At 41.9% G+C, this 15,854-nt stretch overlaps 1 protein-coding gene and 1 long non-coding RNA gene across 2 annotated transcripts in view; one reads left to right on the forward strand and one right to left on the reverse strand.

Annotated features, from left to right (window-relative positions):
• LOC134205894 (chaoptin) overlaps nt 1-15,854 on the reverse strand; it is a 554,999-nt gene that overhangs the window by 535,661 nt on the left and 3,484 nt on the right. The gene's annotated exons all lie outside the window — the stretch shown is intronic.
• LOC134211807 (uncharacterized) lies at nt 6,455-7,612 on the forward strand. The gene is made up of 2 exons (XR_009979105.1): nt 6,455-6,778; nt 6,820-7,612. It is a non-coding gene; the product is annotated as an uncharacterized LOC134211807 (long non-coding RNA).

Raw genomic sequence — 15,854 nt, forward strand, 5'->3', positions numbered from 1 at the left:
AAAAAATAATGAAAAATAACGCGCTAAACATGACATGCGGAAATGTACGCTATTCTACGCTGAAATGGCCTAACAATATTCCTTACAACTTGTATGCAATATCGACGATTCACGTCAAATATTGTATACATTTAGGCTACTTCTCTTGTGGAAGTACGCTAATAATGATGTTCCATTTATGTGCATGATTTCCAGCGTAATTTTCAGTGGATTTTTCTATCTGTGTAGGCAAGACCCAACAAGCATTGGAGGCTGATAAAGAGCTTATTTCTCCACGATTTGGCTTGTTCATTTAAAAAACTAGCTTATTCAACTTAAATTGTGTGTTGGGGAGACAGCACATTCACACCATCCTGCGTCACAAAAGGTAACTAACGCCTGAAAACGATAATTAAGAAGTGCGTTAATTTCAATAATTACACTTATTTTACAATTTTTGAAAATTTGAATTACATTTTTCAAAATTTTATTTTTGAACTTGGATATCACCCTAGTCATTGGATGATTTCTTGCATTCTTTTTCTCCTTATAAGCATTACATCCCCACACTGGGACAGAGTCACCTCGCAGCTTAGCTAAGCTTAGTGTTCATTAAGCACTTCCACAGTTATTAACTGCGAGGTTTGTAAGTCGGGTTACCATTTTTGCATTCGTATATCATGAGGCTAGCACGATGATACTTTTATGCCCCGGAAGTCGAAACAATTTTCAATCCGAAAATTACCTAGACCGGCACCGGGAATCGAACCCAGCCACCATCAGCATGGTCTTGCTTTGTAGCCGCGCGTTTTACCGCACGGCTAAGAAGGGCCTATTTCTAGCATATTATTTCAAAATGTTATGTTGCATATTGAACTATACGTATAAGCACCCCTCGGAATGTATCTTCACTACTTTGCTTGCCTTTTGTGACACCGCGGCGCTGCTGTGTTGTCTCTTCAAATCAGCCAGAGTGGACTATATTGGTAATAGAGTATATTTGTTTACACTCTGGGCCTTTTCGTAATTGAAAATGGCTACTAGGTTGGGTCTGGTAAACTGGAATGCTCAAGAGCAAATCCGTCGAGCTCAGTGATTTTCTTCAGGAGAAGGAGATTGACGCGGCTTTCATCACTGAAACACACCTGAAGCCCGAAAAAGCGCAACAATTCTGGATTTTAGGCCGGTGAGGTTCAATCGAACAAATTCCAGAGGGGGGGAGTGGCAATTGCCTTGCGGAGCAACATCGCCTGCCGTCTGCTGCTGGATTTGGATGGATGGAGTGGAAGTCACCACCACCGTCGGAGTCGTCATGTTCATCGTGGCTTACTGTCCCACACAAGTCAAAGTCGACGACGTCGGAAAATCTAAGAAGGGATATAGTGAAGCTCACTCGGTGGCAGGGGCAGTTCATCATCGCTGGAGACTTGAACGCAAAGCACCAATCGTGGGGAGACACCGTCTCAAACCGGAACGGCGTCGTCTGGTCTGTTACCTTTCCAACAGGTCACAATCCCTAAATTTGCTTCTTCTATTATCGTTTAGTTTCCTTTTTTTTTGTAAATAAAGTATGCTTTAATTCTAGAATAAATAAATAAAATTGTAAATATGTAAATAAATCCCTATATACCCTATCCTAAGCATGAGCATGATTGACCGCCCACGGTTGCTACTCCGTTACTGCCAGGTCAGCTGTAATTACACAGAAACCAACAGATGAAGTTTGGGACTAACATCATCTTCAATGTGTAAGAACTGGTGATCCAAAAATAAGCAATACCAGCGCCGGCCGTGTCCGAATGCAGGTCAATTAAGGAATGGGTAGGAAAATGTTGACATGATACTCGCTTTGATAAAAGTGGACGAGTTATCTGCACTTCCACGAGAAATCACTGGGATGTTGGATATATGGGGTAGGTATTGTGGCAGGGTTCGTTTTGGTAAACGGTATGTCGTGTATAGCGTGTAGTTTGATTAATTCAAAACATAATCGAACGAACACTAATTATTTTAATTACCGACCGCACAAAGCAGAACACTATTTTCGATGACCGGCCGATCGTTCTGCTTACTGACGCGAACTGCATCTTCGCTTTCTAATTAATTTACTCACCCGCACAAAGCAGAAAAACATTTCGATGATCGGGCGAACGTTCTCCTAACCGCACAAAGCAGAACAAATTATGTTATGACCGGCCGATCGTTCTGCCTACTAAATAAATCACGACTGTACGTGTCCTCTGAATGCTGAACATTTGTTTTTCAAGCAACAAACAAACGTGATCTACATTTTTCACTCAATTCCGACAGAAAATTTGATATTCCTAAATAAACGTCTCTGAGGCATGTTTCCAAGTACAGCATTGCGATTAATAAAATCTACTTACATATCGACCGCAGATCAAAAGCTTCTGATTCTCGCAAACAATCTGCATATCATATAAAAACGCACTCTGATCTATTTTCTTACCAACCTAATTGGTAAAAAGCATTTCTACCACTCTTCAAAGAATTAGCTATGTCTAAAATGCATTTTCTACTAAAAAATGGAAAGCGAAGAAGATAATTGAAAAAAGAGATATATTTGAAATAGGCTATGAGAAGGAAGATTTGAAGATAGTCAAATAGAAGGCTTGTTGCCTTAATAAGAATAAATAGGGGAACGGTTCACCACTTCATCTCATAGCTCCTATTTCCATCCCATCAAAAACAAAGCAGTGGAAAGGAATTTGGTTTGTTTATTATTTTTGTGATTTTTTTCAGCAGTGAGCACTAGACTGGCCCAGGAAACAAAAAGTTGCCTAATTTCATGGGGCACCCCCCAGGATTGTGTCTTTGGGTGAGAAAATCAATCTCTGAAAATTTCAGCTCAATCGCTTGCTGCATAAGCTGGCGCATTTGATTTGAAGTTTGTATGGGGATTCCAGCCAAAATGTATGGAAAATACACCTCCGTCACTCATTCGATCTGGAAATTGGTTCTGATTGCTCGATTGACCTCAAAATTGCAAAACGGCAGTTGGTATGCTACAGAACAACTTCACAGAACATTGTATGATGATTGAATGAACTTTATATAGGTTTCGGCTGATGCGATTCGATCAAAAATCCAAAATACACAAATCAGCCCCTAATAAATCAGCCGAAAACTATATAAAAGTTCATTTAATCATCATGCAATGTTCTATGAAGTTGTTCTGTAGCATACCAACTGCCATTTTTGCAATTCTGAGGTCAATCGAGCAATCAGAACCAATTTCCAGATCGAATGAGTGACGGAGGTGTATTTTCCTATACATTTTGGCTGGAATCCCCATACAAACTTCAAATCAAATGCGCCAGCTTATGCAGCAAGCGATTGAGCTGAAATTTTCAGAGATTGATTTTCACCCAAAGACACAATTTGGGGGTGCCCCGTGGAATTCGACAACATTTTTTCTCCCCATACTAATCTGGGCCAGTCTAGTGAGCACGCATGTTGACAAAAAGAAGCGACAAATTTAGTGCCGTATTTCTTTGTTTAGCGATGAGATTAATATATGTACAGTGAGATGGAGATCGGAACAGTTCCCCTATATATTGTGATCTAGGGCTGAAAGTCTTTATGAAAGAACTTCCGTTGGTATTCAAACAGAACTCCATTCGGAATTCGGAAAAAAATCCGTTCAAAATTCGGACAGAACTTAATTCGAAGTTCGAATAGAAAAATCCATTCAAAATTTCATAAGAGCTCCGTTCGAAACACTATTCCAATCAGAATTCGAACAGTATTGCACTCGAAACTCGAACAGAAATCCATTAGAAATTAGAAAAAAAAACATTCAGAATTCAAACAGAAGTAAATTCGGAATTTAAAAACAATTTCACTCGCAATGCGTAAGGAATTCCATTCGGAATTCGAACAGGATTCCATTCCGGTTTCAACAAAATTATATTCAAATTTCGGAATTCGGACATAATTCCATACGAAAATCGAATAGAATCCCATTCGGAATTCAAACAGAACTTTATACGGAATTTGAATGTAATTCAATTTGGCAATCGAATCGATTTTTTTTTAAAACTCATACAGAATATTATGCATCTCGAGAAAATTTAGAATACTGCGGCGGCCTGCTGGCTGCTTCTCAGGTAATCGCAACAGTCACTAAACACGACAGAGTCATTAAAAATCTTACCCACCGTATGCACTTGTCATGACAAACACTTTCCATGTACTCAGTGACTCCGGTTGCCTCTCACTAATACAATCGAGTACTGCTGTCATTTGGCGAAAAGCACGTGGTTTTGTTTTCAGAGGAAAATTTATCCTATCTTTCAACCCGGTGGCTATCTTGACGTCTACCTTCGCAGTCGACCCTGCGAGAGTAAGACCGCCACGAAAGTCTAGAAAAAGATAAGCGCGACAATACCATTCACAAATATTAAAGAGAACTCCATTCGGAAATCGACAGAATTCCGTTCGGAACAGATCTCCATTTGGAAAACCAACTGAATTACATTCTGAATTCAAACAGAATTTCATTTAACAATCGAAAAGAATTCGATTCGGAAATCGAACAGAATTACAATCAAAGATATGAAACAGAATTCCATTCGCAATCCGAACAAAAATCCATTCGTTGCGTCCTACATTTCAATGATTAAATATAGCTTAGCTTAGACTGACTGTGCATATCAATGGTTGCTACTCCGTGATTGATCAGAACTGGTGCAAATTGCACTACGATCCAAGTGAACAGTGGTTGGGATTTACCATCTATTCTCGAAGTGCACGTTTCAGCAGCTCGCAAATGTTCATCAATAACGGGGCCGGCCAAGTCCTTACAGTCAGTTGGGAAAGAAAGGGAATGTTAGTGTGTGGTTATTGTTGCTACTAGAGACCGAGAATACTTCTGCATCTCCACAATTACCACGGGAAGAAAGTTGTATTAGTTGGGAGGGGTTATCAGTAACATAGATCGGGATTCACCATGGAAAGCGATGTGATCTATGTAACTTCTATGCAACTGTATTAGGATTTCCTTATCTTGTTCAATTGTTCATCCTTTGCGAGGATAAACAATCAATCACTCAAAGTGAGTGATTGTTCATTTGAATTTTTGCTTAAGCGCCCGCGTCATCATTTCATTAACGCGGTATTGAAAAAAACGGCTGTTTAACCACATCGATAATAACGGAATCGACACTAGATCAAAAACTCTTATTTTATCTCAATTTGAGGTTAAATAAGAATGCCCAGACGGACATATTTGGTTGATTTCCGTTTATTTTATATATTGTTTATTTTTCATTATTTTATTTTGTGTGTGCTATGAGAAAATTTTCATTTTGTTTTCAACCATTGTTCACTCTTATGAATTCATTGTCCAAAAAGAATAAGCAATATTTATTCCCGTTTACATAAAAGTAGAAGTGTGTTGAATCAAAACCAAACCTATAGCAACAAAATGTTTTTCAAGTAAAGTGACAAGGGCTAAGATAAATGGTTACACTTGGTGTAATTTAACTAATTGTTCGTTTGAAGAAGTATTTAGAATTAACATCTGATATTTTAAGTGATTTTTCTTAGCTTGCAGTTTATCACTGAAAGGCTCTGAACAGGCTATTACTAATTATCCTTTCCGAGAATAAACAATTAATTGCTCAAGGTGGACAATTGTTTACTTATATTTTAGCTGACGTGACTACAAGATACTTTTGCGTTTTTGTATCTTCAACGCAAGGGAAATAAATTACTCATAATAAACAAAAACCATAGAGTTGCTTCGAGTTTCATATTCCGAATTGTTTGTCTGCTATTTCATCATAGAATTGCTTATAAACTAAAAAAGTCAGTCGCTCAAAGTGAACGATTGTTCATTCGAATTTGGACTAAAATGCCTACATAGGCCTACACTGCCATTTCTTCAGCTCGAGGATTTGCATACGCTAGCAGAAGAATGAATTCTGTCATCAAAAGAAAAAGTAGAATCATAAAAATAATTTCACAGCGAGGTATGGGATGCAGCTTTCAAAATAATTTTCAAAATTTCATAATGAAATTTATTTGCAAATAATTGATAGCATGATGTTAGAATTTTGATTATCTACTTTATAGATAAATTAATTTGATTGTTAATGACAATGAAGTTTTTTCTTGAAATGATTCCGGAGATGGTACTACTTTTAAACTTTATTAAATTTCTAATCCCGCCTAATAAATCATTTTCAAAAAAACCTCTGTTTGTAATTTTTAAAATTATTTGCAATTCCATTGCCTATACCTTGTAACCGTTTGTTACAAATTAGTTGCTGGCTCCACCGCAATTGTTTGCTTTTTGAATTAATTTTGTCACACCCTAGTTTGGCTCCACACACCCATTAGTGAGTGTCGGCCCTGTCAGGCTCTCACGCGCGTTTGACAGTTGTCTCACCCACAGTAGACTCTTGCCTCATCCAATCATTTCATTCTGAAATTTATTGACAGCGGTACAGGTGGGTTGCCAAAATCAACACCTGATTCCAAAAAAAAACATAAATAGAGGTTACCACCATGAGCTAGAGAGAGAAAGCAAACGCAAGGTGGGAGTAAATACTGTCAAACTTCGTGCTTCACACGAAGTTTGATCTCCCGTTTACTACCCGCTGTTAAAACCTCAGCCCATTACCAAAAAATTTCTTTTCGGTCGCAAACCCTCGTAGGGAGTAGTAGTGCGCGACGTGTGTCTTAAAAATTTAATTAAAAGTCTCCTTATTAGGTATCGCAAGAAAAATACCTAAGGTGCTGGGTGATCCCGTGAAAAAACTGCAGAAAAAAGGTCCGGTAGTGGGCCTTTTTTCTTTTGTTCCTTTGGAACAGGTTTGGAACCCTTCCGCAGGAGATCGTGGCGGTCACCAGGGTGGCCCCCAGCAGTGCACTACCATCAGCCAAATTTCCCTCGTGCTAGAGGTTCGACCGGAAAGACCATCAGCCCATCAGCCCGGAAGCCGTGATTCCGTTCCGCGACTGTGAGCAGTCAATTCAAGCCATCATCAAGTGCGCCAGTGTCCTGAGTGTCGTGTGCGCAGCCATTTTGGATTCGGGTATCGGCCAGGTCGGGAAGATATTCCGTAGCGACGTATCACGTGGAATTGGTGGAGAACTTTCGATCGGCGAGGCCGACCAGCCGCGTAACCGTCATCTCAAGCTACCCCGGATTGCAAGCCATCGAATCGAACCGAGCGACCGCAACATCACTTTTCTTCCGGCAAGCCGCCGACCCGTTTCGACTACCCACATCGCCCAGTTCGCGGCCACCACGTCGTCAAACCCGCTTCAGGCACTTTTCGTCCGGCAAGCCGCCGATCAGTTTCGAGCAACAACACCGCCTCGTTTGCTGCCCCCACGCCATCAAACCCGTTTCAAGCACCTTCGTCCGGCAAGCCGCCGACCAGTATCGGGTACCAACATCGCCCTTTCGCAGCCACCACGCCACCAAGCCCGCTTCGAACACCTTCGCTGGCTGCCATGGCCCCTTTCATGCAGAGCAGAGACCATCGACCAACACTCAGGGCAGCCATAGGCCCTTGCACGCAAGTACCCTAAAAATGTGTGACGTTTGTACCTAAATTACCGCCCTAGGGCAAATAAACCAATATGATGTTAAGCTAAATCAGGTAGCACTTATTCAAATTGCGCATCCCTGGATAAAAAAAAGCTTTCACTTTCTGTTTGCTATTTCCGCTTTGTTCGGGCTCGCAAAGGAGCCACCAAGCCTTGTCCTCCGGTGGTTGTCCCTAAATGAAATTTTTTACGGCTTTTGAGTTAATTTAGGGTGGTAGAGACTTTGCTCGTGCTTTCTCACTACTCTGGGTCCTCTAGTGGACCGGTGATTGATACACGTGCCTCCTGGCTGGCCAATAAACCCAGTAGAAGACGGATTGATGCGAGTTTAAGGTAAGTTGGAGACTAACGACCCTGACGAGTCCCATACCCTATGAGGTAGCTAGTTTCAACCTTGATGTGTTAAATTTCAGTGATTCTACTTTTCCTCTGATGACAGCGTTCATCCACTTCTTCTCGCGTATTGCTCACAGCAGAGGATAAACATGATTCTATTTGTAGACTTTCAATAAATTGTATTGTATATAGCAAAACGGCAGGACTTTGAAGCCATTACTTTTTGTCGCTTATGGTGTTTTGTGATATGGAAATGGATGATAGCAATAAGTACAGTTAGAAAAGAAGAAGAATCTAAAACAATTGGTTAGACCTCACCGAATTCAGTCCGTGTATGATGATTATCGTTGATTTTATGCATCCTTCAAGAACCATTGAAAAGGATAAAAATGCGCCTTCGTCCGTTGCATAGCAAATCCTTCCTCGAAGTCTTGAACACATTAGCCGAATAGGAATCACGTAACTTAGTTCCTGGGGTCTGATTCCCAGGGATGAGGGTGGCGTATAATACAGTGTATCTGTTACGTTCAATTTTGAAATCAGCAGCTCTTGCGTTTCTTGAGTTCTCCATACATATCTCAATTTTTCAATCATTGAAAACGCGAAAAATTGACAATAAAAAAAATCCCCTATATACCCTATCCTAAGATACCATTTACTCTAAAATTTAATGTAAAAATTAGAAAAATAAAAGATTGATAAAAAAGAAAAGAAAATTGAATTTAAAAATCCCATTTTACCACATTTATCCCCTTGGTATCGATCTGTTAAAAGTGTATCCCATCCTACTTTGATTTTGATGGGTCATCGAAGGCCTTATAAGCCTAAGCAGGATGAGGCCAAGGACTCTTTTTGGTAACAAAATTCCGACAGTTTAAACCTTCCGTTGCTCTCTTAAAATGTTTCTCTAAATTCTTTAGGAACAAAATTCCTACCAGTTTCGCAAGTGAACCGGTATTCGAAACGGCAGAGATAGTGCCTCGGATGAAGATTTGTTCAACAACCCATCGTCGGAGTTGCCAATAGTGATCGAACGGCGTGTGACCAGTGGCCTGTGAGTGATAGTGAAATCTCGCTTAACTTTTCAAAAGGACCTAAGTAACATTTTTTCATGAATTAATTTGAGTACACACTTAAATTCAGAATTCCAGCTCGGTAATATATTTTACTGATTTAAATCGGTAAAAGTAAATTTGAACCGAGAGCTCAGTTATTTGTGATCAATTTACTGATTTCTGTAATTATTTTACTGATGTCTCAGTTGTTCAAAATAACATACTGATGTTCGGTAATATGAATTACCGAACAAATCTGTTATAAGAAAACTGACTTGTACTTGTCAAAAATATACCGATCGTTCAGTAAAAATAAATGGGCTTTACCGAGATTCCTGTAAAATAAATACCGAGCTCTCAGTGTATCTCGAAGTTATGCCATCACCTTCAGTGTTAGCTCGGCGACGCCATATTTGAGATGTGCATTCTAATTAATTTCGAGGAAGTTTTTGCGCGAGTGATTTCCTTCATATTTATTTAATATAGGGCTAATCAGTGTGAATGTTTCACCAGTCAAATGTGAACATAGATCAGGTAGAGTCAAGCATTTTATTTAGTTGGTATATTATTCAAACTTATATTATATTCTCAATTTCCAGGAAAATGACTGCAAACGTCGGCGGCGGCGTTTGTCGTAATTGAGGTCGGCGGTGGCATCACGATCTCACTGTTTTGTTATTTAAATGTAATAAAAAAATTTCAATGTTTACTTATATGCTAGATAATGAATTACTATACAGTGAACGTTCGCTAATTGGGGTTTTTCTAGTTGGGGCGCTTTTTAGTTGGGGGTTCGCTAATTGGGGCGAAACCCAATTAAAAAGCAGCTAAACGTCAGAATGTGATGTCAAAAACGCGTTGACGTTTTGTTTCCGTGTTCGGCGGGATCGATATTTTCTGGCGCGTAAAATTTTCCTTTGTTCAATGCAAAAAGTAAACAACATTGACGCTTGTCAAAGCGCCCCAATTAGCGAACGGCATTCGCTAGTTGGGGTGAGGTCGTGCCCCAATTAGCGAACGATCACTGTATTACTATAAAATAATAAACAAAAATCACTCGTATTTCTAGAGTTTCCTTACTTTATTTTCGAAGAAAAATCGGAATTTAAAATACAGTTTACCCGGTATTTTTCATTACCGAAGTCCGCACCATTTTGCAAATCACTCGGTATTATTTACCGAGTACTCAGTAATAACTGGAGCATTTTGCCCTCGAGAACTGAGAAGCGAGACCTCGGTAATTATTTGATCTTTTCACTGAGGTGGGTACCGAGAGCTCAGCTGTTGAGAAATCGGTAATCTGACAACCGAGCCCGGTAAAAAAGATTAAGTGTGTACTGCAATCAAAAGCTTTCATGTTTTTCTGTTGATTGCGCTATTCAAATTAAATCATGAAAAAAATGTTACTTAGGTCCTTTTGAAAAGTTAAGCGAGAAATCACCCATCCCTGGTATAATCACCCTTCCAGGACGAGAGGAGGAAAACCGTACGACGCCCCTTTACCCCAGGCCGATACATCCCTGGATCCGACCTCATCGTCGACATAGCCATCGGTAAGGAAGTGGAGCAGTCGCAGCCATCATTCCGAACATCCACCGAGCGACTGACAGTCGCCTAACCGTTGAAGTCAGGTGAAATTTTGTACATTCCTTTATATCTCCTTATTCTATTATTATTAAATAAACCCAACCCTTGAACTCTCAATTTACATTCAGTTTAAAGCATAATTATTTCACGCGCAAATCTCTTTTCTGCATCATTTGTTTTGTTGAAATTGAATTCGCGTTGCAAGTTTGAGAAGTGAGTCCGCCCCAACGATTCTCCCGGACAGACCCTGAGAGGGCTGAAGTGTAAATAGTTTTGTAAATTTTCGTGTATATAATATAGTTTTATTTTAGTGAATTTTTCAATTGAATTAGTTTTTTTTGTAATTTTCTTATTTCTTTAAAATTTCATTGCATTAGTATAGTTAATCTAACAGGTCCAACGACGAGCTGGAAGGCCACTACACCATCCTGAGCCCTGACAGCTCTACCCGGTTGACACGGCCCGGGGCCCATGCATCACTCGACATCTTTATCACGAACATGAACGGTCACGTCTCCCAGCCGGTCGTCTTCCAGGAACTGAGCTCGGACCACTATCTCGTGGTGGCGGAAGTTGGAACTTCGGTGAATCGGCACGAGCTAACCCGGCGAAACTACCCCCAAGTCGACTGGGGTCGGTTTCAACGGTGCATGGACGAGAATATCAATTACCATCCACCCTGTGTCATCCGAAGACGTCGACGAGCAGCTGCACGCCATCCATGTCACTCGCAGACAGTACCAACATACTGGGCTGCCTGCGCTTAAGACCCGGTGCAATCGCATGACTGAAATTATCCAAGCCAGAATGGTGGATCTCAGAAATAGTGATTTTCCCAATGAGATCCGCGCTCTCCAGAATGTGCTAAGAACCGTTCTGGAAGTTGACTAGAGTTCTAAAATCCAAGCCTCGGCCCATTCCACCTTTGATCCCACTAGACAACAATGACTCTAACTAACTCTTGATAACTCCTGCAGAGAAGGCAGCCGAAATAGGTCGCCATTTCGTCAGCTCACACAATCTTGGACAGAACATCGAGATCAGTCCACATGAAGCAGCCTTTAGCGAGCTAGCGAACAACATAATTACATAAATCTGACTCCAAACGACTTTTCTGAGGAGTTGGAGATCTCAGCTGGCGAACTGAAGGCCTATATCAAATCATCAAAAAACATGAAGGCCCCAGGCTTCGATAGGATCCTAAATCTCGAACTCAAACACAAGAGTGCTCCATTCTTTGAGCACCATTCACTGATCTTCAATCAGTGTATGCGACTCAGCTACTTCCCATCGTCCTGGAATTCTGCGTCCTCAAGCATGTTTTTCACACATCCGACATGGCCTTACTCGACGTCGAGAAGGCATTCGATAATGTATGGCATGATGATCTGGTGTACAAACTGCATCGCTACAATCTTCCCAGCTACCTACTGAAAATCATCCGCAACTATCTGTCGGCAAGGACATTCCGGGTCTCAATCAGCGGAGCGAGTTCCAATGCGCACGACATAGTCGCAGGCATCCCGCAAGGTAGTATCCTCGGGCCCCTGCTGTTCAACCTTTTCACCTCTGACATGCCAGAACCTCAAGAAGGCGGCACTTTGTCACTGTTCGCAGATGACACCTCTATAGTCTACAGGAGACGATTCATTCGAGTGCTCGTGGCAAAATTCCTACGAGGAGTGGATGTCCTGACAGATTATTTCACGAGCTGGAAGATCTGTATCAACGCGGCGAAGACTTCCCCCACTCGAAATGGCTTGTTCCGGCTGAGGACTGCAAAATCATTCTCAATGGCACGAGGCTGACTACCTTAGCTTGACCCTTGGCAAGCTTATTTTTCGGCAACAGGTTGACAAGACGGTGAGAAAGTGTATCGTTTTGTTGAAACTGCTGTACCCTTTGCTCAACCGCCGGTCGGCATTGTCCATGAAAAATAAGCTTGCTGTCTACAGACAAATCATCCTCCGCGTGATCGAATACGGCATGCCGGTCTGGGAGAGCCGCGCTAAAACCCATCACCTCAAACAAAAAGATATTTTAGTTACTAGATAAAGATTGTCGCTGTCGTCGCTGTCCGAAACATCTTTTGCTGGCGAGGATAGGGGAGCTAAAAGTCAAAGAAGGAAACCCCATACGATTTGACAGGTATGTACCACACATGTTTCGGACAGCAGAACAAAGGGAACCGAAGCGACAATCTTTATCTAGTAACTAAAATATCTTTTTCCTCAAACTCCAAAGAGTGCAGAACAAATTGCTTAGGATGATCATGAACACCCCTCCCAGGATACAAACTTTTGAGGTCCACCATCTAGCCGGTATTAAAACACTACAAGAACGCTTTGGTGAGTGTAAAGATCGGTTTAGGGTTCGTTGCTTATCTTCGGATCAAGCTGCGATTAGGGTGCTTGTTCCAATCTAGGTTATCAAATTATTATTGTAAATATTTGTGTAAATAGTAGTTACGTTATCAAATTTAAAAAATTACCCGATGCCTCTTTTAGGCTACCTTGAGGCCAACCACTTGAAATGCTGTAAAAATAATGTGCACGACAAAAAAATTAAAAATAAATGAATTTTATCTAACTAATTTTGATATGCTTTCCAGCACTTGCGACTTAGATATGATTATTGTGACGCTGATTTCCAAAAAGAATAACTTAATTAACTTTCTCTGCCATAGTTATACCTGATGAACATGGAGTGCGAGATTTCTCTTGTATCGGACAGCAGAACGATGGCGCGATCGGCCGAAATATTGTGTTCTGCATTGCGCGGCCGGTAATAAAAAACAGTTCAGTGCGAGATTTCTTTTCTTTCGGACAGCAGAACGATGGCGTGATCGGCCGAAATATTGTGTTCGCTTTGCACGGCCGGTAATAAAAATCAGTTCAGTGCGAGATTTCTCTCGTTTCGGACAGCAGAACGATGGCGTAATCGGCCGAAATATTGTGTTCTGCATTGCGCGGCCGGTAATAAAAAACAGTTAAGTGCGAGATTTCTTTTCTTTCGGACAGCAGAACGATGGCGTAATCGGCCGAAATATTGTGTTCTGCATTGCGCGGCCGGTAATAAAAATCAGTTCAGTGCGAGATTTCTCTCGTTTCGGACAGCAGAACGATGGCGTAATCGGCCGAAATATTGTGGGTTCTGCATTGCGCGGCCGGTAATAAAAACAGTTAAGTGCGAGATTTCTTTTCTTTCGGACAGCAGAACGATGGCGTGATCGGCCGAAATATTGTGTTCTGCTTTGCACGGCCGGTAATAAAAATCAGTTCAGTGCGAGATTTCTCTCGTTTCGGACAGCAGAACGATGGCGTAATCGGCCGAAATATTGTGTTCTGCATTGCGCGGCCGGTAATAAAAAACAGTTAAGTGCGAGATTTCTTTTCTTTCGGACAGCAGAACGATGGCGTGATCGGCCGAAATATTGTGTTCTGCTTTGCGCGGCCGGTAATAAAAATCAGTTCAGTGCGAGATTTCTCTCGTTTCGGACAGCAGAACGATGGCGTAATCGGCCGAAATATTGTGTTCTGCATTGCGCGGCCGGTAATAAAAAACAGTTAAGTGCGAGATTTCTTTCTTTCGGACAGCAGAACGATGGCGTGATCGGCCGAAATATTGTGTTCTGCTTTGCGCGGCCGGTAATAAAATCAGTTCAGTGCGAGATTTCTCTCGTTTCGGACAGCAGATTGATAGCTTAATCGGCCGAAATATTGTGTTCTGCATTGCGCGGCCGGTAATAAAAACAGTTAAGTGCGAGATTTCTTTTCGGACAGCAGAACGATGGCGTGATCGGCCGAAATATTGTGTTCTGCTTTGCGCGGCCGGTAATAAAATCAGTTCAGTGCGAGATTTCTCTCGTTTCGGACAGCAGAACGATGGCGTAATCGGCCGAAATATTGTGTTCTGCATTGCGCGGCTGGTAATAAAAACAGTTAAGTGCGAGATTTCTTTCTTTCGGACAGCAGAACGATGGCGTGATCGGCCGAAATATTGTGTTCTGCTTTTGCGCGGCCGGTAATAAAAATCAGTTCAGTGCGAGATTTCTCTCGTTTCGGACAGCAGAACGATGGCGTAATCGGCCGAAATATTGTGTTCTGCATTGCGCGGCCGGTAAAACGAAGCGGAGGGGTGCGGGGTTGATCTCGTTTCGGACAGCAGAACGATGGCGTGATCGGCCGAAATATTGTGTTCTGCTTTGCGCGGCCGGTAATAAAAATCAGTTCAGTGCGAGATTTCTCTCGTTTCGGACAGCAGAACGATGGCGTAATCGGCCGAAATATTGTGTTCTGCATTGCGCGGCCGGTAATAAAAAACAGTTAAGTGCGAGATTTCTTTTCTTTCGGACAGCAGAACGATGGCGTGATCGGCCGAAATTATTATTGTGTCTCTGCTTTGCGCGGCCGGTATTAAAAATTGCAGTTCAGTGCGAAGATTTCTCTCGTTTCCGGACAGCAGAACGATGGCGTAATCGGTCCGAAATATTGTAAGGTTTCTGCATTGCGCGGCCGGTAATAAAAAAACAGTTAAGTGTGAGATTTCTTTTCTTTCGGACAGCAGAACGATGTGGCGTGATCGGCCGAAATATTGTGTTCTGCTTTGCGCGGCCGGTAATAAAAATCAGTTCAGTGCGAGATTTCTCCTCGTTTCGGACAGCAGAACGATGGCGTAATTCGGCCGAAATATTGTGTTCTGCATTGCGCGGCCGGTAATAAAAAACAGTTAAGTGCGAGATTTCTTTTCTTTCGGACAGCAGAACGATGGCGTGATCGGCCGAAATATTGTGTTCTGCTTTGCACGGCCGGTAATAAAAATCAGTTCAGTGCGAGATTTCTCTCGTTTCGGACAGCAGAACGATGGCGTAATCGGCCCGAAATATTGTGTTCTGCATTGCGCGGGCCGGTAATAAAAACAGTTAAGTGCGAGATTTCTTTTCTTTCGGACAGCAGAACGATGGCGTGATCGGCCGAAATATTGTGGTTTCTTGCTTTGCGCGGCCGGTAATAAAAATCAGTTCAGTGCGAGATTTCTCGTCGTTCGGACAGCAGAAAGATGGCGTGATCGGTCGAAATATTGTGATTCTGCATTGCGCGGCCGGTAATAAAAATCAGTGCGAGATTTCTCTTGTTTCGGAGGAAAGCAGAACGGATGGCGCTGGATCGGCCCGAAATATTGTGTTCTGGCTTTGCGCGGCCGTGGTATTAAAAATCAGTTCAGTGCGAGATTTCTCTCGTTTCCCGGACAGCAGAACGATGGCGTAATCGGCCGAAATATTGTGTTCTGCATTGCGCGCGCCGGTAATAAAAA

The sequence above is a fragment of the Armigeres subalbatus genome, chromosome 1 (assembly GCF_024139115.2).
Source record: "Armigeres subalbatus isolate Guangzhou_Male chromosome 1, GZ_Asu_2, whole genome shotgun sequence".
NCBI lineage: Eukaryota > Metazoa > Arthropoda > Insecta > Diptera > Culicidae > Armigeres > Armigeres subalbatus.